Here is a 22,607-nt window from a genome sequence, read left to right as displayed (position 1 = left end):
CTTTAAAAATATTACAAAATGCTTTAAAATTCATTTTTTGTACGCTCACTTATGGGTTTAGTGGCTCTCCTCTTGCAGAAAATCAGCAAAGCTGCTGATAAGAAGGCAATCAGGATAATCACAACAAGACCCATGTTTAGCAGCAGATCTACAGGAGTTGAACAGAACAGACTTAGTTTATTCAGTTTAAATACAGCATGTGGCCGTGGGCCAGTTCATTTAGCCACAGTGTTATGTGAATTCATGTGCTTGCATGTTCACAGTATGCAGGTATTTTCCTTATTCATTCAGCACCAACACATACAACAGCTCATTAGGTAGAGAGAAGTGTTCACTTAATATTACTTAAAGCATAGTTGCTCATACATGTCCACCTTAAGATGAAAACTATAAAGATAAGATTTTTGGTTTTAGGCATGATTATCTACTGCTGTGCTTCCTCATTTTAATTAGAAAGAAAGATTAGAAGATTAGAAGTACTGCACTTTTTCTACTTGTATGTTATTTCAATTTAATGTATTTTTACTTCTAACACAGTTATTCCTTTGTGGGTATGTGACACATTCTAATAAACTCATGCATAATTTAAATAGACCCATCTACATACATGCAAATATAAATGTACCTGAACTTGCAGGTTGGGTGGGAAAGCTTCTGTGGAGGATGATGTAGCAGTGGAGTTTGAACTCTCTGGTGTCATCTTCATTGTTGGTGTGGAGGCTGATGGCACAAATGTTTATGTTGAAAAAGGTTTCAGAATTAAATTTAGCGTTGAAACACTTGAAGCTATCAATAATGAATAATGCAGCTAGTTAACTGGAGGTTCATTAATATTCTTTTAGTGAAACAAGTACAAGAAAGTAATAGTGTGGGCTTCACAGCAGAACTGATAACACTGCATTTTTACAGTTGATATAATATACAAAGGTTATTTGAATAAGGTGTCAGTAAGTATTTGGACAGGTATGAACAAACATTTTCATGACATTCAGTAGAAACTCACCTTCTTTGACAGAGATCTGAAATTCATAGTTTGAATCAAAAAAATCTACACCCATTCTGCCCAAAGAGCACCTGTACACTCCCGAGACAGACACTTCCAGCTTTGTGATGCTCGCATACATAATTGTCTTAGTTCCTAGAAATTGTCCTTCTTTATATTCAATGCTGTATCTGCCTCATTGAGCTGTGTCCTCTGTTGTTTCAATGAAACTCTCTGAAGATCTACATCTAGTAGATCTTCAGAGAGTACTTCAAGTAATCTTGGTAACCTTGCAGTAGCTTGGTTTCAAGCTTCACCGTGATCCCATCTTGCAGGTCAGTTCCTCTCACACTCAAAGCTCCTTCTTCCATCACACTTGGGGCTTGTTACCCGATTTTGGGTGGGGGTGGTTATATTGTTAATGGACTGATTCATATATAGCGCCTTTTTACTCTTCTGGAGCACTCAAAGCTCGTTATGCAACATGCCACATTCACCCATTCACACTCAGTCACACGTGCACTTTTTTAAGTGCTCACTGACTGTTCTAAAAAATGTAGCTTGATCTCTCTGAACCTTTAAAGAAAGTTCAATTCACCTTCATTATTAGCTTCAAGGGTCTCTTTCCTTCCTATAATGTTATTCTGGCCTTTTAAAGTTGTCTCGCTTTCTCATTGTCTTCCATTAAACTTGCCTGAGTTTAAAAAGGAGGCGTTGTGGGTTTTGGTGTTGCCCGTATTTCTGTTTTTCGTTTGTAAAAAAAAAAGAACGTAAGTTACCTTATCTGTGTGATTAAGAATACAGTATCTCACAAAAGTGAGTACACCCCATACATTTTTGTAAATATTTTATTATATCCTTTCATGGGACAACATTGAAGAAATGACACTTTGATACAATGTTAAGTAGTCAGTGTAGTAACAGTGTGTAACAGTGTAAATTTGATGTCACCTCAAAATACCTCAACATACAGCCATTAATGTCTAAACAGTGCAGTACACCCCCAAGTGAAAATGCTACTAGGTGAACCATCGGACTGGATGCTAGGTATTAAAGATTCCATAGGTCCCACTTCCTCTTCATTTAACCCCTTCTGCTGGGGTTACTTGATGGTAGCACTCCAACAGCGCCCTGTTCTCTTCTATTGGCGACTTGTGCCATCTTGTTCCAGTAGCCCATTTCTTATCGGTGTGTCCCAATTCCTCAACACCTGACCTGGACCTTGTTAATCTGAGCAACGTCTGAGTTGGAATGGCTTCAGTTTTCTGTCTCTTGCTCATATCCAAGTTAGGCTTGGTTAGCATGGGGGGTCTAGCATGGTAAGCTGAACACAGCTTCAACCGTCTGTTTGTTGAAAAATAGTAACGGACCGCATTTTTTTGTTACTAACTGTAACAGCGTTGTAACGATAGGAATAGTAATTAGTTAGATTACTCGTTACTGAAAAAAGTAACGCCGTTACTTGTAACGCCATTATTCCCATCACTGCTGAAGACAAACAAATTGCTGTTCATCAATACTTTGAAACATAAGAGTTCAGTTTGAAAGGATACAATACAATATTTGTGAGTACTGTTTCATCACCACCAGGTGGTGCTTTTAGGTTAACTGAGGATTTTTGTACATCGCAAGAAAAAAACAAAAGAAACTCACTGGCACATTCAAATCTTTATATATATTTTTTCATTAAAGGAAAGAAAAAGGATGAGTTTGAAGTCACAATCCATAGTATGAGTTTTTATCTCTCTGGTTGCAAAATCAACCTTTATGGCATAAAATCCATATTCAGATGTGGACAGTATCATTTGTGTTGTTGTATATGTGTGAGTGAAGAGTAGATTTGATCCAGGTCCCTGCTGGCTGGATCAAGGCTCTGATAGATCGGATCGTCTGGTGTCGGGACTGGAGAACAATTCTCATAAATTGTAACCTAGGGGGAAAATATACAGATTTGATAAAACTGTGACACATTCAAACAGAAACTGATGCCTTAGCTTCAGTAATAGTAATTGAGGAAAATTGCAGACTTCACCACCATCCTCCCAGACATTTTCACCAGCACGATGCATCTGGACCTCACCACCATCATCTGCATGTTGGTAAAATACTTAACTAGACATAGAGTGTTAGACTCAATCCCCGATTTTTTTCCATGTCACTCTGCACCACTGCTCCTCGAAACCGAGCCCACTGCCTTACTTCCTGTAGAAACCAAACAGCCAGCCCATAAATGCACGGCACAACAAAGACAAGCCACCTCGACAGGACAAGACTCAGCTGTACATCTGCATCTAAAGACAAACGGTCAGATTTTCAAGGATGCCAGTGTTCACATTTTGGTCCAAGAAGACAGATGGTTTGAAAGAGCAGTGAAAGAGACCATTTATGTCCATCATCACTGATAACAGAGGAACCATTATTAAACAGAGGGGGTGGCTTACGACATCAATTGTCAGTCTTGAGATCCCTTCCCAGGCACCTCAACCTCTATTCACATCTCACATCACCTCAATAAATCCCATGATAAGCTGAGGCAACATCACACAGTGGTTTCACCCCAAACCTCTGGTGGTATTGACCCATGCTTTTTTCACACAGGCAAAAAACAACCTACATGGTGACATCCGATCTGCTGCAAAGATCATTGGTTTCTCACTACCCACAAAAGATGACATTACCACATCCCACTCCCTCAGTAGAGCCAGGAACATCATAAAGAATCCCTCACACCCTAGCCATAATCAGTCCTAGCTGCTGGCATCAGGCAGGCACATCAGGACTGCTAAAAAATCCGCATCCAGACTCAGAGATATTTTATTCTCAGTTCCAAAATCATAAACTCTTGTATGCAGTAACAGTCACTGAGTCACAGAGACAACACAATCAATCTTGATTTAAAAAGAAATGTGATTTGTGATTCCTTTCATCGATAACATATTGCCGCTGTTGTAGTTTGCAAAGAAGACCCGGATTTGTCTGTAACAAGTAGTGAAACCTGAAATATGTGTGATGCACACTGGAAACTGAGATCTTCACATTCAAAGCACAAGTTTCACCTTACAGCTACTCCCAGCATGTTTCAAAAGGCACATCAGCAAACAAACAAAAAGAAAAATGAAATTGTACTAAAAGATTCATAATTGTCAACACAACACTAAGCTATCTGATACACCATTAATTAAAAAAAATCAGATTACTGCAACTTTAATTAAAGGTGAAGTAGGGATTTGATACCAAATCAGAAATAAAGCTCTTCTAAAAACAAAAGAAGAAGAAGAAGAAATGAAGATGGCTCGCCTCAGTCTGGTTATGGTCGGGGTTTCTCCGTCTGTTCAGACCTATAGAAAAAACATCAGTTAAATATAACTTCACAGTCATGAGGACAGTAGAAAGAGCATCACTTCCTGCACTACTGGGCCACCTGACTATTTGAATGAGTTACAGTATCTCACAAAAGTGAGTACAGCCCATACATTTTTGTATATCTTTTCATGGGACAACACTGAAGATATGACACTTTGATACAATGTAAAGTAGTCAGTGTAAAGCTTGTATAACAGTGTAGATTTGATGTCACCTCAAAATAACTCAACATATGGCCATTATTGCTTAAAACCCTGGCAACAGAAGTGAGTACAGCCCAAGGGAAAATGTCCAAATTGTGCCCAAATAGCCCTTTTCCTTCCCTGATGTCATGTGACTCATTAGCGTTACAAGGTCTCAGGTTTAAATGGGGAACAGGTGTGTTGAATTTGGTGTTATTGCTCTCACACTTTCTGATATCATCATGGCAAAGTATTCTCTAAAAAGAGAATTGCTACTCTACATAAAGATGGCCTAGGCCAGCGGTCCCTGACCTTTTTTGATAAATACAACAAAATAAAATGATAAGACCAAGACAATAACTGTGGTACTTTGTAAATATATATAATAAACACAAATTTACTGTGTAATTGTGTAACTTTATTAGCAGCGTCCTCCTGAAATGCGCCAACAACTTAGTTATAGTTATAGTTGATTTATTTATATAGCACATTTAATTACAACAGGAGCGTTGACCAAAGTGCTGTACAAGAATACATTAATAAATAATAAAATAACTTAGTGTATTGATGGCAAAACACCAAATATGAATTAACAAATAACTCTCATGCTGTATTAAAGGCCAGTAAATAAAAATGTGTTTTAAGATAAGATTTAAAAAGATTGACAGTGGGAGCCTGTCTGATGTGTAGGGGTAAATTATTCCACAGCTTAGGCGCTACGACTGCAAATGCTCGATCGCCTCTATGAACCAGCCTCGACCTTGGTAAAAGCAAAAGATCACTTGATCTAAGAGATCTAAGGGAGGTATAAGTCTGCAGGAGTTCGGACAAATACCCGGGAGCCTGTCCATTCAGGGCTTTCTAAGTCAACAATGAAATTTTAAAATTAACTCTGAAGTGGACAGGGAGCCAATGAAGAGAGGCAAGCACCGGGGAAATGTGTTCACATCTTTTAGTACGTGTCAGAAGACGAGCTGCAGCCTTCTGGAATAACTGCAGCCTTGCCAGGCAGGTCTGGCTAACTCCAGCATATAAGGAGTTACAAAAGTCCAGCTGGGATATAATAAAAGCATGAATCGCCCATTCAAAATTTTTAAAAGATAAAAATGATCTCACCTTAGATAAAAGCCTCAGTTTGAAGAAAGACCGCTGTACGACTGAGCTAATCTGTTTTTCAAAGGTGAAATTGCTGCAAATATAACCCCTAAATTTTTGGCATGCGATTTGACAAAAGGCTCAAGACTGTGCAGGTTAAAAGTAGAGGTGCAGGGATTGCCGCTTGGTCCAAAAATTATCACTTCGGTTTTGTTCTCATTGAAGTTAAGGAAGCCATCCACATGGAGAGTAGCATCCTCCTCTCTGCCCCTTAAAGCTCTCTGGTCACTATGGTAACACGTAAATGTTTCTTTCAAAATTAGACACACAACTACAACAACGGGAAAAGACCCAGGGAAACCGAGTTAACCAGTAAAAGCCCTGAAAACCATAAATTTCATACCCTAGCCTCAACTTATGCAGCCCAGTACCGGTCCATGCTATATGTCCAATGCTATAAAAATATACCCAACACCCTAAAACTGAGCTGCAGCACAGAGGCCAAGACCATACAGCCGTTTAACAGGACAGGTTCCACTTAGAACAAACCTCACCATGGTCGAATATGGTCTGATGAGACCAAGATAAACCTACTTGGTTCAGATGGTGTATAGGATGTGTGGTGGTAACCAGGTGAGGAGTACAAAGCCAGATGTGTCTTGCCTCCAGTCAAGCATGGTGGTGGGATGTCATTGCTGCATGAGTGCTGCTGACACTGGGGCGCTACAGTTAATTGAGGGAACCATGAATGTCAACATGTACTCTGACATACTGAAGCAGAGCATGATCCCCTCCCTTCAGAAACTGGGCCACAGGACAGTATTCAAACATGATAACGACCCCAAACACACCTTTAAAAAGACCAGTGCTTTGCTAAATAAACTGAGGGTAAAGGTACTTGACTGGCAAAGCATGTCTCCAGACTATTGAGCATCTGTGGGGCATCCTCAAATGGAAGGTGGTGGAGCGCAAGGTCTCTAACATCCACCTGCCCCATGATGTCATCATGGAGGAGTGGAAGAGCTCTAGTGAACTCCATACCCAACAGAGTTAAGACAGTGTTGGCAAATAGTGGTGGCCACACAAAATATTGAAACTTTGGGCACATTTTCCCTTGGGGCTGTACTCACTTTTGTTGCCAGCAGTTTAGAAATTAACGGCTGTATGTTGAGGTATTTTAAGGTGATATCAAATTTACACTGTTACACAAGCTCTACACTGACTACTTAACATTGTATCAAAGTGTCATTCATGTCTTCAATGTTGTCACATGAAAAGATACAATAAAATATTTACAAAAATATAAGAGGTGTACTCACTTTTGTGAGATACTGTATTCTTAATCACACAGATAAGGTTGGAAGGTAACTTACGATCAGAGATGTCTGTCTTCTTTTTGCAAACGAGAAACAGAAATACGGGCAACACCAAAACCCACAACGCCTCCTTTTTAAACTCAGGCAAATCTAATGGAAGACAATGAGAAAGCGAGACAGAACTTTAAAAGGCCAGAATAACATTATAGGAAGGAAAGAGACCCTTGAAGCTCAGACTACCATGTAGAATAATGAAGGTGAATTAAACTTTCTTTAAAGGATCAGAGAAATCAAGCTACATTTTTTAGACAGAACTCACCTGTGACGACAATATGAAAATTACAGCACGACTCCAGATTCCCCGATTTGTTCAAAGTGCAGTTGTACATGCCTGAGTCTGAGTTTTTCAGCTGTGTGATGCTCAGATACAGAAAATCTTCGTTGTGGATGCTGTATCTCTCCCTCTGAGCCATGTCATTAGTTGTTTGAAAGAGAATAATTGTGTCACCATTTTTCTTGCAGAACAGTTTCTTTTGTCCAGGAGAAGAACATTTGCATCTGATTGTGATGGACCCTCCTTCTGTTGCCATATGAATGGGAAAACCAGTGTTTCCATCCTGCAGCGCTGTTGAAAAATCATTAGTTAAGATTTTCCTACAGGTTAAAGCAGCGCAAAGCTAATTCCTTCTTCATATTTACAAGTTTACAATTTGATTTGATTATTCATTATCTTCTACTAATAAATGTATAAGACTTGTAAAAAAAAAATACCAGCAGCCTATAGAAAAAATATTGATGTGACCAAAGTTTATTGCACTTCATCTGTGGATTGCATTTTGTGTAAGAAAAGGTCATGGATGTGGAAGAGTGCATCTATAAATGTTTTTACCAACAAGTTGTTTAGTGGTGAAATGCTGTTCTAAAAACTCTGTGAAGGTTCTCAGTCATCTAGGTCAGCGGTCCCCAACCCCTGGGCCTTGGACCGGTACCGGTCCGTCAGTTGTTTGGTACCGGGCCGCGAGAGTTGAGGCTCAGGTCTGAAATGTATGGTTTTCAGGGTTTTTATCAGTTTTCTGTGTTATTTTGTTATTGTTTTTATCGTTAACTCAGTTTTCCTGGGTCTTTTCACGTGTGTTATGAATAAATCTTCTTTTTTTCGGTACCGGTACTAGTTTTATTTTGTTGTATTTATCTGCGACACCTTAAAGGCCGGTCCGTGAAAATATTGTCGGGCATAAACCAGTTCGTGGTGCAAAAAAGGTTGGGGACTGCTGATCTAGGTCATCGTAGTCCAAGGAGCTTGGAAAGAAAAGTGTCCGGACTTATTTAGGTTGCTTGAAGACGTTTCATCTCTCATCCGAGAAGCTTTTGCAGTTCTAGGATTAAATGGTGGAGGGTCCCAGATTTAAGCCCTATGGGAGTGTCCCCCCAACAGGGATAATGGACCCCCTTATGATCCTCTAATTAGTCACACAAGCCAAGGTGTGAAAACAGGTGTAGGTCACAATCAGCCAAGGTTTCGGGTGAACTCATTTTGAAACCTAGCCGTGCCCTATCATGTGAGTGGGCGTTAGGTGTCTGGGAAAGGATCTCAAAACTGGATTATAGATGGCAGACAGTTGGTGTTGTAAACCACCGCCTATGTTCAAAGACAGTCGTTCACAGTGGAAATAGATAGCCCCAGTGGACATAGATGGACACCACCCTCTGGAACACAAACTTGGAGTAATCAAGACCCTACAACACTATCCAGGAAATGTTCCCTCTGAGCCTGATGGGAAAAAGAAGGAACACACACATGTGAAGGAGGCTCTTAAAACATGTGGTTACCCTAATTGGGCCTTCATCAAGTCAACAAAGAGACTGAAAAAAAGATCAGACAACTGGGGAAGAGAGGATCAGAAAGAGAAACGCAATCTTATTATCCTGTATGTAGCAGGTTTATCAGAAAAACTCAGGAGAGTCTTCTACAAACATTACATCCCAGTGTACTTCAGATCGAGCAACAGACTCAGACAAAAACTGGTTCATCCCAAGAACAGAACTCCTAAACACAAACTTAACAACGTAGTATATGCTGTACAGTGAAGCCACTATTGGGGAGTAACGGAATACATGTACCGGCGTTATGTATTTAAAATACAAAATATGAGTAACTGTATTCCGTTACAGTTACCATTCAAAAAGGTGGTATTCAGAATACAGATACTTTGTAGAAATAAATGGATTACACAGTGGTCTTTCCCTGTTTCATATGTTAGGCTATGCTCTCTTTATTTCTGGTAATTCCACAGCAGTGGGAACCCCCCAAAAAACACACATTAACCTCCTAAGACCCGAACTCTTCCATGGCATGCATTTTTAATTTCTCTTTGATATTTGGTCACATTGGGGCCTGATGAATGTAAAAACAAACAATTACCAGATTTTATTTAACCTTATTTTTGTTTTTAAGAAAAATGAGAGCCACATATGAGGATATTCGTTTAAAATTTTGATAGAACAGTAGCAGTATAATGTTCTCGTAAGTGGATATCAGGCCCATGTAGACCATAACTGAGTATTTTGGTCTAAATAACCCAAAATGTGATGTCCACATATGTGGACGCCAGGTCCTAGGAGGTTAAGAGGCTCTAATGCCTGTGTCTCAATCTTGCGGCCCATGTCACCCCTAGTTGCGGCCCGCATGATGAAGTGAAGAAATATCTTAAAAAATTATTATTCAAAAATTAATTTAACATGAAGGCAATAGGCAGAGTGTTTGTACAGGCATAGCCCTAAAGACTGTAGCTTCATGGGCAGCCATGCTGCACAGAGAATGGAGGGAAGGAGAAGGTCACTCCTTCGAGGACACCTATGTTCACATTTTGGACAGAGAAGACAGATGGTTTGAAAGATCTCATCTATGTCCACTATGAATGACCATCTTTGAACAGAGGCGGTGGTTTACAACACCAACTGTCTTCCATGTATAATCCAGTTTTGAGATCCTTTCCAAGACGCCTTAATGCCCACTCACATCCTGGGCGTTTGACCTCAGGAAATCACATGATGACTGTGAGTCGTTTGGCACCGGCTGGGGTGTGAAATTTATGGGGGTTTTAACTCGGTTTCCCTGACTCTTTTCCCGTATTGTAGTTGTGTGTCTGATTTTGAAAGAAATATTTACGTGTCACTATTGCGACCAGAAAGCATTAAGGGGCACAGAGAGGAGGATTTTACTCTCAATGTTGTCGATACCTTAAAGGCAGGTCAGTGAAAATATTGTTTGACATTAAAACGGTCTGTGGGCAAAAAAGGTTTGGGGACCGCTGTTTTAGAACATAAGGAAGCCTCTAAATTTAGTGAACTTGTCATTTCTAAAGGGGTTTTCCTAGCTGCAGTCTAATAAAAGCAAAATCCACCCACTCTTGTTTTGGTTGAGTGAGCTTCCTGTTTTATCTGTTTTAGTATCTTAGCTAGAGCTAGGCTAAAGCAACATGAATAAAACCTAAAAATGTGTTAAATCTTTAAAAATATATATTTTTTACGGCTTGGACAGTCTCAGTCGTTGTGTCCTTGGGCAAGACACTTCACCCGTTGCCTACTGGTGGTGGTCAGAGGGCCCGGTGGCGCCGGCAGCCTCGCCTCTGTCAGTGCGCCCCAGGGTGGCTGTGGCTACAATGTAGCTGCCATCACCAGTGTGTGAATGTGTGTGTGAATGGGTGGATGACTGGATGTGTAAAACGCTTTGGGGTCCTTAGGGACTAGTAAAGCGCTACACAAATACAGGCCATTTACCATTTACCATAGTTAGAAATATACTGTAGTATATATATATATATATAATAAGCTCAAGTTATTTGTGTCCAGTTATTTACAAATCAATACCCATTATCGATTACCCTAGTGCCACACAATGTTTGTGTAGTCAAAGTAAACAGCTGTCATATGAATATATCAGATTTTTACGGCACTACAAACTCCTTAAAGTACATTTAAAAAGACGAAAGGAAACAAAATGAATATATATACAAAATATATTATATCATGATTCAGCCCAGAAAGTGAGCTCCCTTGGCGGAGGTTTGCTCTCACAGTGCTTCGTGTGTGTCTGTTCTTATCCTGAGTATAAATTGCTGTCAAACTGTGCTTTAAAAAGTGCACTTATTATATAAGTTATTATTATTATTGCTGTTACTGTTATTATTAGTAGTATTGTTATTATTATATTATTGTTATTAAAATTTGAGCCTAAATTAAGAATGATAATTGATAATGTGCACAAACTTACTGGTCAACTCTAAATATGTTAGTATGTAAATAAAGAATAACATATTACAAAGATGTACTCACAGATGAAGACGAGGAAGATCAAAGTTTGGTATACAGTCATGTTGAGAATCTGGTTTCATCTGACGTCTCGTTTTTCGCTTGCGAACCAGGAACTCCTTACTTCGATTAGTAATGAAACTGTATTTTTCTTTGAAAGACAGCTTTTGTTTGATTTCTCAGCAAACCAGACTTCACATAATAATGAGCTATAACATGCTGAGAGAGCGAAAGATCATTCACCAAAATAACTCTGTAGAATTCATATGATAAGAAAAAATCCAGTTTAATCCCTTAAGAAATGTCTTCATGTATTTCAGGAGCTGATGCATTGGTCAAATCTTAATCACCTCTGCAGAAAACAGAAGGCTCAACTTGTAGATTCATGAGAAGGCTACTTTAATGATTCGAGTCATTGTTATAGAAATAACTCCACAGGAAAAACATCATAGTGGTGTCATTTAATGTTTGAGACAATTTTAACTTTTCTAAGAACAATTTTCTTAAAACTCCCTTAAATAGTGTCACTTCCTTTTTTCAAACCTCTGTATGCAATTGTTCTTATATCAAGCGCAGATTAATTTTAAATACCTTCAAACTTTTACAAATATGATTAGAGGAAGTGAAAAAGGCAATAGTAAATAAACATGTTGTTGGTGAGTCATATTCTAAAAACAAACAAACCAAAAGTCACTTCTGAAGTTCTTTATTGTTAGTAAAAGGAAAGTTAATCACAAAATCACCACTGAAAATGATCAATAATAACATTAACTAAGCCTAAACCACATATAACAAGTTAAACGTTCTAAGTCAAAACAATTGCATTATAATGAACTTTAATGAGTTTCTTAGATCAGTGATTCCCAAAATGTAGGCCATGTCCCACAGGAGGATCATGAATGTAATGCTCGTGAAAGCGAGAGGTCATTTAAGGAAGTGTTTGGTCACGGGGGAACGTTTGACGGTTGGGGTTTTCTCTGTACCACCTTAAAATATAAAGTGTTTTCAGGTGACTGCTGTTGTGATTTGGGGCTTTATAAATGAATTTCAATTGAATTTATTAACAATAAATATACACTAAATAATCACGTTATTATGTCCACATTGCTAGGCTGGGCCCCATTTTACCTTAACTGCAATAATTTCAGTCCATATTGACGTGATAGCATCACACACTGCTGCAGATTTGTTGGCTTAACATCAACAATGCGACTCTGATTCCAAAACAAAAGTTGCTTTACGTTCTAATTAAGCTTCAAATTCGAAGTTGCATTTTCCTTGCACCGCTCCATCAAAGCTTGCTTTGTAGAAACACATGCTACCAATGATGCCTGAAGCAGTAACTGCTTCGGCCCTCTGTTTGAATCGCATGACTGGTCCAAATTAATGGAACTGGTAAGCACTGCAAAATGCTTCGTAACAGCTCATCAGTGCTGGAGAAGGAAAAACTGCAGAAAAGATGTTGTTTCTCAGTTACAGTCTTTGAATTCCCATACCATGTACATAACTACACCCTGTCCTAGTTATACAAGCACAGCTTACCATCGCATCCCCTGTTTCTCCAAGCACATCGTCTTCCAGCTACTAAGTTACATAAGTTTACAGAATCAATTGGCTAGTCAGTCCATCTTTACAAAATTGTATTTACATCATTCACACAAACCTTAGTTACACTCAGCACATGATTACTAAGACATTGTTTTGGTGTCTCCTGTTTCACCACTGTCACTTAAACAAAGCTTTGAATGAATGAACCCACTTTCAAAACAACTGATGAAGTGGTTCAATACTGATTGATTGCTTTATTTGCACATCACTACTAGCAAATAAGAAAGAAGCAAAACAACCTCACAGCTTCTCATCTAGTTTTGTCATGCATCAACAGCAGGAGAGGCAGACAACATACAGGGGCTTGCAAAAGTATTCGGCCCCCTTGAACTTTTCCACATTTTGTCACATTACAGCCACAAACATGAATCAATTTTATTGGAATTCCACGTGAAAGACCAACACAAAGTGGTGAACACGTGAGAAGTGGAACGAAAATCATACATGATTCCAAACGTTTTTTTACAAATAAATAACTGCAAAGTGGGGTGTGTGTAATTATTCAGCCCCCTTTGGTCTGAGTGCAGTCAGTTGCCCATAGACATTGCCTGATGAGTGCTAATGACTGAATAGAGTGCACCTGTGTGTAATCTAATGTCAGTACAAATACAGCTGCTCTGTGACGGCCTCAGAGGTTGTCTAAGAGAATATTGGGAGCAACAACACCATGAAGTCCAAAGAACACACCAGACAGGTCAGGGATAAAGTTATTGAGAATTTAAAGCAGGCTTAGGCTACAAAAAGATTTCCCAAGCCTTGAACATCCCACGGAGCACTGTTCAAGCCATCATTCAGAAATGGAAGGAGTATGGCTGTAAACCTACCAAGACAAGGCCGTCCACCTAAACTCACAGGCCGAACAAGGAGAGCGCTGATCAGAAATGCAGCCAAGAGGCCCATGGTGACTCTGGACGAGCTGCAGAGATCTACAGCTCAGGTGGGGGAATCTGTCCATAGGACAACTATTAGTCGTGCACTGCACAAAGTTGGGTTATATGGAAGAGTGGCAAGAAGAAAGCCATTGTTAACAGAAAACCATAAGAAGTCCAGTTTGCAGTTTGCCACAAGCCATGTGGGGGACACAGCAAACATGTGGAAGAAGGTGCTCGGGTCAGATGAGGCGAAAATGGAACTTTTTGGTCACAAAGCAAAACGCTATGTGTGGCGGAAACTAACACTGCACATGACTCTGAACACACCATCCCCACTGTCAAATATGGTGGTGGCAGCATCATGCTCTGGGGGTGCTTCTCTTCAGCAGGGACAGGGAAGCTGGTCAGAGTTGATGGGAAGATGGATGGAGCCAAATACAGGGCAATCTTGGAAGAAAACCTCTTGGAGTCTGCAAAAGACTTGAGACTGGGGCGGAGGTTCACCTTCCAGCAGGACGGTGAACCTCAAGTGTACACCACTTTGTGTTGGTCTTTCATGTGGAATTCCAATAAAAATGATTCATGTTTGTGGCTGTAATGTGACAAAATGTGGAAAAGTTCAAGGGGGCCGAATACTTTTGCAAGCCACTGTATGTACAGGAGCAGATTAGGGCAGAGTGTACAGCAAAACTGAGCCTAACACAGGAACCAGAAATAAACAGACATGGAGACATGACTTACTGGGGGCACAAAAGGACGGAACACAGAGAGATGATAAAGGGATAAACACAGGGACCAGGAGATAGACCAGACAGACACAGGGGTATGACCGGGGAGACAGAAGAAATAACAAAACACAGAGACAAGACTGACTTCCACAGGGTCGCTGATGACAAGACAAGAGACAAGATTGGGTTGGAAAAGGGAACTAACATAATTAAACAAGAATCAAGACCTAGAAATATCTCTAGAAGTAGAAGTATCTCATAATATTTGCAAAGAATAAATCATAAGAACAGAACAGGCTCAGTGATCCATCACCGTTGGCTTGTGTGTCAACATTAAACACCTCATTAAAAGTCAGGGTCCATCTGCAGACAGGATCGTGTGTGTCATTGTGCCTCCATGAGTGTTGAAAAGGTTCAGTCCTTGTCCTTGAGGTTGCACCAAGAGTAAGGTAAGGTCAGCCTTCACATTTGGAGTCTGGAGAAGTGTCCTCATAAAGAATCATCTGAGGGGGAAAATAAATAAGTTAGCAGAGTTTCACTTCAAGTTGTTTTGTTCATATTTTTTTTTATCTATCTATATCTATATATAGTTTTATATTGTATATATATATTAATTCTTTTTTCTGTGAAAGCTTTCAAAGTTTATGTAAGTTGTGTGGGTATTGTTGAGAGTCCATATCATAGCTGGTATGCTCTTTGCAGGGCCGATATTTAAACTGCCACAGATTTAAGTAGAAATATTTGATTTACAAAAGAAGGTTCTTCATTATTGTCATTTTTATGTTTTTTTTTTTAATTTAGTTTGCATTTCTATTTGAAATTCAATTTAGTCTTAATTTCCAGGGTGACTCAGTTCAAGTGTGAATAAAAATTTGTTTTAGTTATACATAACTGTGGTTGCCAGTGACAACACTGTAGACAGATATTCTAAAACATTATATTATAAAACAACTTCAGAAGAGCATTCAGCTTTTTAACAGGTTAATTCTTTTATTCAAAAGAATAAAAGAATTATAGTCTTTATAGTCTTGTGAAATCACTCCTTGTTTCCTTCTTTTTATTAAGTAGTACTTAATACTAAAGTGCTTAAACTTACAGAGAGAATAAACAAAGATAAGTTACCTCAGTCTGGTTGTGGTCTGAGCTTCTCCTGTTTAAATCTGTAGAAAAACACATTACCATTGTCTAATCAGTCATGGGACTTTTGAACCACTGAACTACTGTCCCACCTTTTAATAAATTTAATTTGAATAAATTGCTCTTAAAGGTGCAGAAAGAATTGCTTGGACTCACCATTACAATGAACTGCCCATTTTTTATAGATGTACAGCAGAACAACAGGCAGAACAAACACAACCAATACCACTATTATAACCACCGGCAAGAGGATACCTGTAGGAAAGAAGATGCAATTAAAGAAGCCAGAATAACATCCACTATATACACTGCAGAGTAGGTAATAAAGGAATTCTGTTCATGTCCGTCGGCTGAGAGAAAATCTTATAAAATGTAGCATAATGAACCTGAACTTTCAGGTGATGTTTTAGGCTGTTTGGTGCTTTCACTGAAGGCTGATGAAGGTAAGGTGCTTCCTGAAGTAAAACTCCATGTTAGTGGTCGTGGTGATGAAGGGAGATGTGCTGACGATGAAATAGGTTTCACGTGGGATTTAGTCTTGAAAGCTGAAGCTGAGAACAAAGAAACAATCAGAACAACACTTACTGCTCAAAGCTGCCTGTAACCAAAGAAAGTTCACTAATATTCTAACAACACAGTTGTTCTCAATCTACGATAAACTAACTACACTTATAATCAGAGACATGAAGGTTTTCATGACTTTCTGTAGAAACTCACCTTCTGTGACAACAACTTCAAAATCCCAGTTTAAAGATAAGTGATCTGAAGGTGTTCTGTCCAAAGAGCACCTGTACCGCCCTGAGTCAGACTTTTCCAGCTCAGTGATGCTCACATAGACAACTGTATGAATGAGAAAAAATCCTTCTATATATTTAATATGATATCTGCCACTCTGGGCTGAATCATCTGTTGTTTCGATGAGAATATTTCCTTTTTCACATTTTTCTTTACAGAAGAGCTTCCTGCTTCCAGACAGAGTAAATGAGCATCCAACTGTGATGGTTCCTCCTTCCATTCCAGTGCGGATGGGAATGACTGCACCGACAACACCCGTGTTTCCATCCTGCGGAGCCGCTGGAAACACGAAAAATCATTATTTACTGTCTTCATGTAAGACAAGACTGCTTTATATTTAAAGATACACATGTTGCTTTGATTTTAAACTATTTAAAACATTCTGATCAATTCTGTTTACAGATACTCTACGTAAAAACGTGAATCATGATCGCAAAGATCAAGATTGCTGAGAATTGTTTTAAAAAAACGACACGAAAAGTCATACAACGATTTTTGATACATCCATCCATCCATTTGCTTCCGCTTATCCTTTTCAGGGTCGCGGGGGGCGCTGGAGCCTATCCCAGCTGTCATAGGGCAAGAGGCAGGGTACACCTTGGACAGGTCGCCAGTCTGTCGCAGGGCCAACACACAGGGACAGACAACCATTCATTCGCACATTCACACCTAGTGGCAATTTGGATTATCCAATTAACCTATCCCCACAAGCTGCATGTCTTTGGACGGTGGGAGGAAGCCGGAGTACCCGGAGGGAACCCACGCAAACACGGGGAGAACATGCAAACTCCACACAGAAAGTCCGCGGCCTGATGATGGAATTGAACTCAGGACCTTCTTGCTGTGCGGCAACAGTGCTAACCACCGTGCCACCGTGATTTTTGATACATTAGTTCTGAATTTAAAATTTACCAGTAGCCCAAAGTAAAACTCTATACTGTGTTGCAGTTGTCTTAGAGAATTACTACAACTTACACATATGAAAAAGAACATTTTCACATGACCCTGTGTACTTCTGTGATTCAGTAGCTTGCTGAACCACCATAGCAGTGGTTCCCTGAAGTCATTGCTTCTAACATAAAAAGTGTTTGTTTTGGGGGGGGGGTTGCTTTATTAGTCTTTCATATCTTTGTGGATACAAAGATATGGCCCACTCTTATTTACAGTGTAGGCTCAGTTCAGTTGAGGCTTGCAGGTATTCATTTGTGCACTGCTCTCTTAAGTCCCACCAAAGCATTTTAATCAGGTTGAGGTTTGGACTTTAACAGGGCCATTGCAATATCTTTATTCTTATATTCTCCCTCGAAGGGAGGCAGTATCAAATTGGTTCCATTTGTTTGTCTGTTTTTTAGAAATCCATCCATCCATTCATCTTCTTCCGCTTATCGTGGCCGGGTCGCGGGGGCAGCAGCCCAAACAGAGAACCCCGACCTCCCTCTCCCCAGCCACCTCCTCCAGCTTGTCCGGGGGGACACTAAGGTGTTCCCAGGCCAGTCAGGAGATATAATTTCTCCAGCGTGTCCTTCGTCTGCCCCGTGGCCTCCTCCCAGTGGGACATGCTTGTAACACTTCACCCAGGAGGCACCAAGGAGGCATCCTTATCAGATGCCCAAACCACCTCAACTGGCTCCTTTCGATGTGGAGGAGTAGCAGCTCCATTGAACTCCTCACCGTATCTCTAAGGAAGAGGCCAGCCACCATTTGGAGGAAGCCCACTTCTGCCACTTGTATCTGCGATCCTTGTGTCTTTCTTTCGGTCACTACCCACAGCTCATGACCATAGGTGAGGGTTGGCACGTAGATCGAGCGGTAAGCTTCGCTTTTACACTCAGATCTGTCTTCACCACAGTGGACTGATAGAGTGTCCGCATCACTGCAGCAACAGCACCAATCTGTCTGTCGATCTCCGGCTCCCTTCTCCCGTCACCAAGACCCCGAGATACTTGAACTCCTCCACTTTGGGCATGAATTCATTCCTGACCTGCAGTGGGCACTCCACCCTTTTCTTGCTGTGGACCACGGCCTCAGAGTTGGAGTGGCTGATTCTCATCCCTACTGCTTCACTCTTGGCTGCGAGTGCTAGTTAGAAATCTATCCTTCAAATTCTTATCATATTCTTAAGATTCTGATTCTTAAGATATCATGTTTTGTGTGATGGCAGACAACAACAACAACTCAAGCGGATTTAATTTTGGTGAAAATCGGGTCAAGGTCAAGGTCACACCGTTTTGGGGGAGTCTTATTTTTAGGCTTCTGTTGTGATTTAGGTTGTGTTCTTGAAATCGTAGTGTTGTTGCGTGACCATCAGCTCATCACAGCGGTTGATAGGGGGGATAAGGTAATACTTAAAGCGGATGCTAAAGAGGATGATGAGACAGACAAAGGGTTATTTAACCTCACATTTCAGAATATACATTTTATTAGCTGTACTTAAATGTGTGCATATCAATCTCAGGTTATGTTGGCTGATTAGTTTTGTCCTAATCATAAAGTGAAGCATCTGATCCACTGATGTCATTTCAGTTCCTGTGTAGAAGATGCTTAAAAAAGATTGTTCTAACTTATTCACAACAATAAAAGGAGACATTGAAGAGAAGCCTGGAGCCTGTGAAACTGCATCAGTATCAGACAAGCTGCCCACTGTTCATGTCTTTGAGCATGAAATTAGATTTTTGATGTGTTGCTCAATAAGCAGTTTACTGCCACACTGCTGTTCCTCTTTAACGTTAGTCTAAAAAACAAACAAACATGTTTTTCGTCACCAGCTCTACAAGGCATGTAAAACTATTTACAACACACTTTATGTAGAATGAAAGGTACACTCTGTGAGTGGGTGGGGATGTTTCAGGCTATTTGTTGATTATAGTTGAATAACCCACAGATCACCTATAAATAAATGAATAAACCAACAGGAAACAAAGAGGTGGATGTACTTACTGAGGAAGATAAAGGCGATAAAAGTGTGGCAGACTTTCATTTTGATGCTTTGATCGTTTGTCGCTACCTCCTCGTCCTTCTTCACTGGCAAACCCGAAGCGTCTCGTTCTTTTTATGTTTGGGTTCTTCTTCTAAACACAGGACACACTCAGCCCTACTCTCCTCCCCATCTCTCTTTACTCCCTGCATTTGATCATATTAAGTGATATAATACAATGAAAGGATAAAAAATTAAAGCCCCATCTAAATGTTCAAATATGTAGAATTCATGTGGTGACAAATGATCCAGTATAATTCCTGGAGCAATTTCTTCACAAATTTCAGAACTGGAGTTTTTGGTGTAAATTTGGATCTTCTACTTAGTAAAATCAGGTTTTTTTTAGTAGTAATAAAAGACTTACAAGAGCTTAAAACTAGGGATGCACCGTAGTCAAAGGAGCTTGCAAAGAAAAGCGTCTGGACTTCTTTAAGTTACTTGAAGACGTTTCACCTCTCATCCGAGAGGCTTCTTCAGTTCTAAGGTCAAATGGTGGAGAGTCCCAGATATAAACCTGGTGGGAGTGTCCCCCCACAGAGGGACAAAAGGACCCCCTGATGATCCTCTAATCGCCTGAGCCAAGGTGTGGAACTGGGTGTGGGTCCCAATCAGCCAGAGTTTCGGGTGAGTTCATTGTGAAACCTGGCCCCACCTTATCATGCGAATTCCTGAGGTCAGATGGCCCAGGATGTGAGTGGGCCTTAAGGCGTCTGGGAAGGGATCTCAAAACTGGATTATAGATGGCAGAGAGTTGGTGTCGTAAACCACCGCCTCTGTTCAAAGATGGTCGCTCACAGTGGACATAGATGGCTTCTTTCACTCCTCTTTCAAACCATCTGTCCTCTCTGTCCAAAATGTGAACATTGGCATCCTCGAAAGAGTGTCCTTTATCCTTAAGATGCAGATGGACAGCTGAGTCTTGTCCTGTGGAGGTGGCTCTTCTGTGTTGTGCCATGCGCTTGTGAAGTGGCTGTTTGGTCTCTCCAATGTAGAGGTCTGGGCATTCCTCGCTGCACTGTACAGCATACACCACATTGTTAAGTCTGTGTTTTGGCGTTTTGTCTTTCGGGTGAACCAGTTTTTGTCTGAGTGTGTTGCTGGGTCTGAAGTACACCGGGATGTCATGCTTGGAGAAAACCCTCCTGAGTTTCTCTGATACACCGGCTACATAGGGGATGACAATGTTGTTGCGTCTGTCCTTCTTATCCTCCCTCGCTGGTGTCTGATCTTCTTTTCTGTGCCTCTTTGCTGACTTTAAGAATGCCCATTTAGGATAGCTGCACGTTTTGAGTGCTTCCTTTACATGTGTGTGTTCCTTCTTTTTCCCTTCAGGCTTAGAGGGAACATGTTCTGCCCGGTGGTGTAGGGTCCTAATTACTCCAAGTTTGTGTTCCAGAGGGTGATGGGAGTCAAACAGGAGGTACTGGTCCGTGTGTGTGGGCTTCCGGTAAACTTCGATGTTGAGGTTGCCATTCTCTTCAATGTGCACAGCGCAGTGCTGGAAAGGCAAACAGTCATCCTTCGTGTCTTCCCTGGTGAACTTGATGTTTTTATCCACAGAGTTAATGTGCGCAGTGAAGGATTCCACTTCTTGTGTCTTGATTTTGACCCAGGTGTCGTCTACATATCTGTACCAGTGGCTGGGTACTCTTCCTTTGAAAGAGCCAAGAGCCTTCTTTTCCACTTCCTCCATGTAAAGGTTGGCTACAATAGGTGACACGGGGGAGCCCATGGCACAGCCATGTTTTTGTCTGTAATAGCCTTCGTTGTATTTGAAATATGTGGTGGTGAGGCAGAGGTCTAACAGTGTGCAAATCTGATCGGGTGTGAAGTTGGTCCTGTCTTCCAAGGAGTTGTCTTCTTGTAGTCGTTTTCTGACAGTCTCCACTGCCTCCGTGGTGGGTATGCAAGTGAAGAGAGAGACTACATCAAAGGACACCATGGTTTCATCTGGATCCAGGGTAAGTTTCTGGACCTTGTCAGTGAAGTCGGTGGAGTTCTTGATGTGGTGTGGGGTGTTCCCCACGAGAGGAGCAAGGATAGTAGCAAGGTGTTTTGCAATGTTATAAGTGGCTGAGTTTATGCTACTGACTATGGGTCTGAGTGGGACAGCTTCCTTGTGGATTTTTGGAAGTCCGTAAATGCAGGGTATGGCGTGGATGCACCGATACCGATACTGGTATCGGGTATCGGGCCGATACTGTAAAATGTGTGTGTACTCATACTCGTAAAAGTTAACTGATACCATGAACCGATACCAACTTATTTCATTAATCAGAGGGTGGCTTGTCATTTCTGTTGTAGTTTTTTAGATTGGCCACTAGGGGGACATCTCGCGCTAAACAGGCACAGGGTTAGGCGAGTGAGACTGGCGGCTCCAGATAAAAAAGAGAAACAGGAGGCTGCTGTAGCTAGGCTAAACAAAATGTCAGCAGTGTGGAACAGCCAACTTTAACTCAGGTTTTGGAAAAGCGAAGAAAAATGTCAAAATAACAGAGGCTCTGACTCATTTTATCGCTCTGGATGACCAGCCAATGCCGGTCGTGGAAAACATAGGATTGCACCGTCTTCTCAGCATACTTGAGCTGCGATATGAAATATAATAAATAAACAGAAGCTCGAGACAGTGCCAATAGTTCAGTGATATTTTGTTAAATTACAATGTGGAGACTCTCCAATAATTTAACAGAAGTGCTTATTTTTCACTTGAAATTTTTTTGTGGTCATTTTTATTAAGATTTTATTTTTTATCAGCAGAGAATAAAATAAAACCTGTCTTCCAATTCATTGCATTTGTGTGTGTGTGTGTGTGTGTGTGTGTGGTAGAAGTATCGGTTTTTGTACTCTGTATCGGCAAGTACTCAGATCCAAGTATCGGTATCGTATCGGTTTGAAAAAATTGGTATCGTTGCATCCCTACTTAAAACCATTAACAACAACCAATTAACTAAAGAAGAAGTTAAACATAAAGAAAAAGAAAATAGTGTTTAAATACAGTTTTTGTCAGGGAGCCTATGTGTTAGCACATGATACAGAATATAGCGGTGCTTCAAAAACAGATGTCAAGTCATGATTCTGTCTAAATCTTTTTATGGAGTTTTGTCTTCTGCTGGGAGTCATTCCACAGCAACATCAGACACATTTACTTTATTAAAAAGTCAGACCCGATTTTGGGGCAGTTTTATACTTCCCTTTTCGACCCATTATCACAGATCAAAAATAAATAAATAAACATAAATAAAAA

This window comes from Neolamprologus brichardi, chromosome 20, assembly GCF_056152115.1.
Source record: "Neolamprologus brichardi isolate AB-2024 chromosome 20, ASM5615211v1, whole genome shotgun sequence".
Lineage (NCBI taxonomy): Eukaryota > Metazoa > Chordata > Actinopteri > Cichliformes > Cichlidae > Neolamprologus > Neolamprologus brichardi.
Note: the sequence above shows the minus strand (reverse complement) of the source record.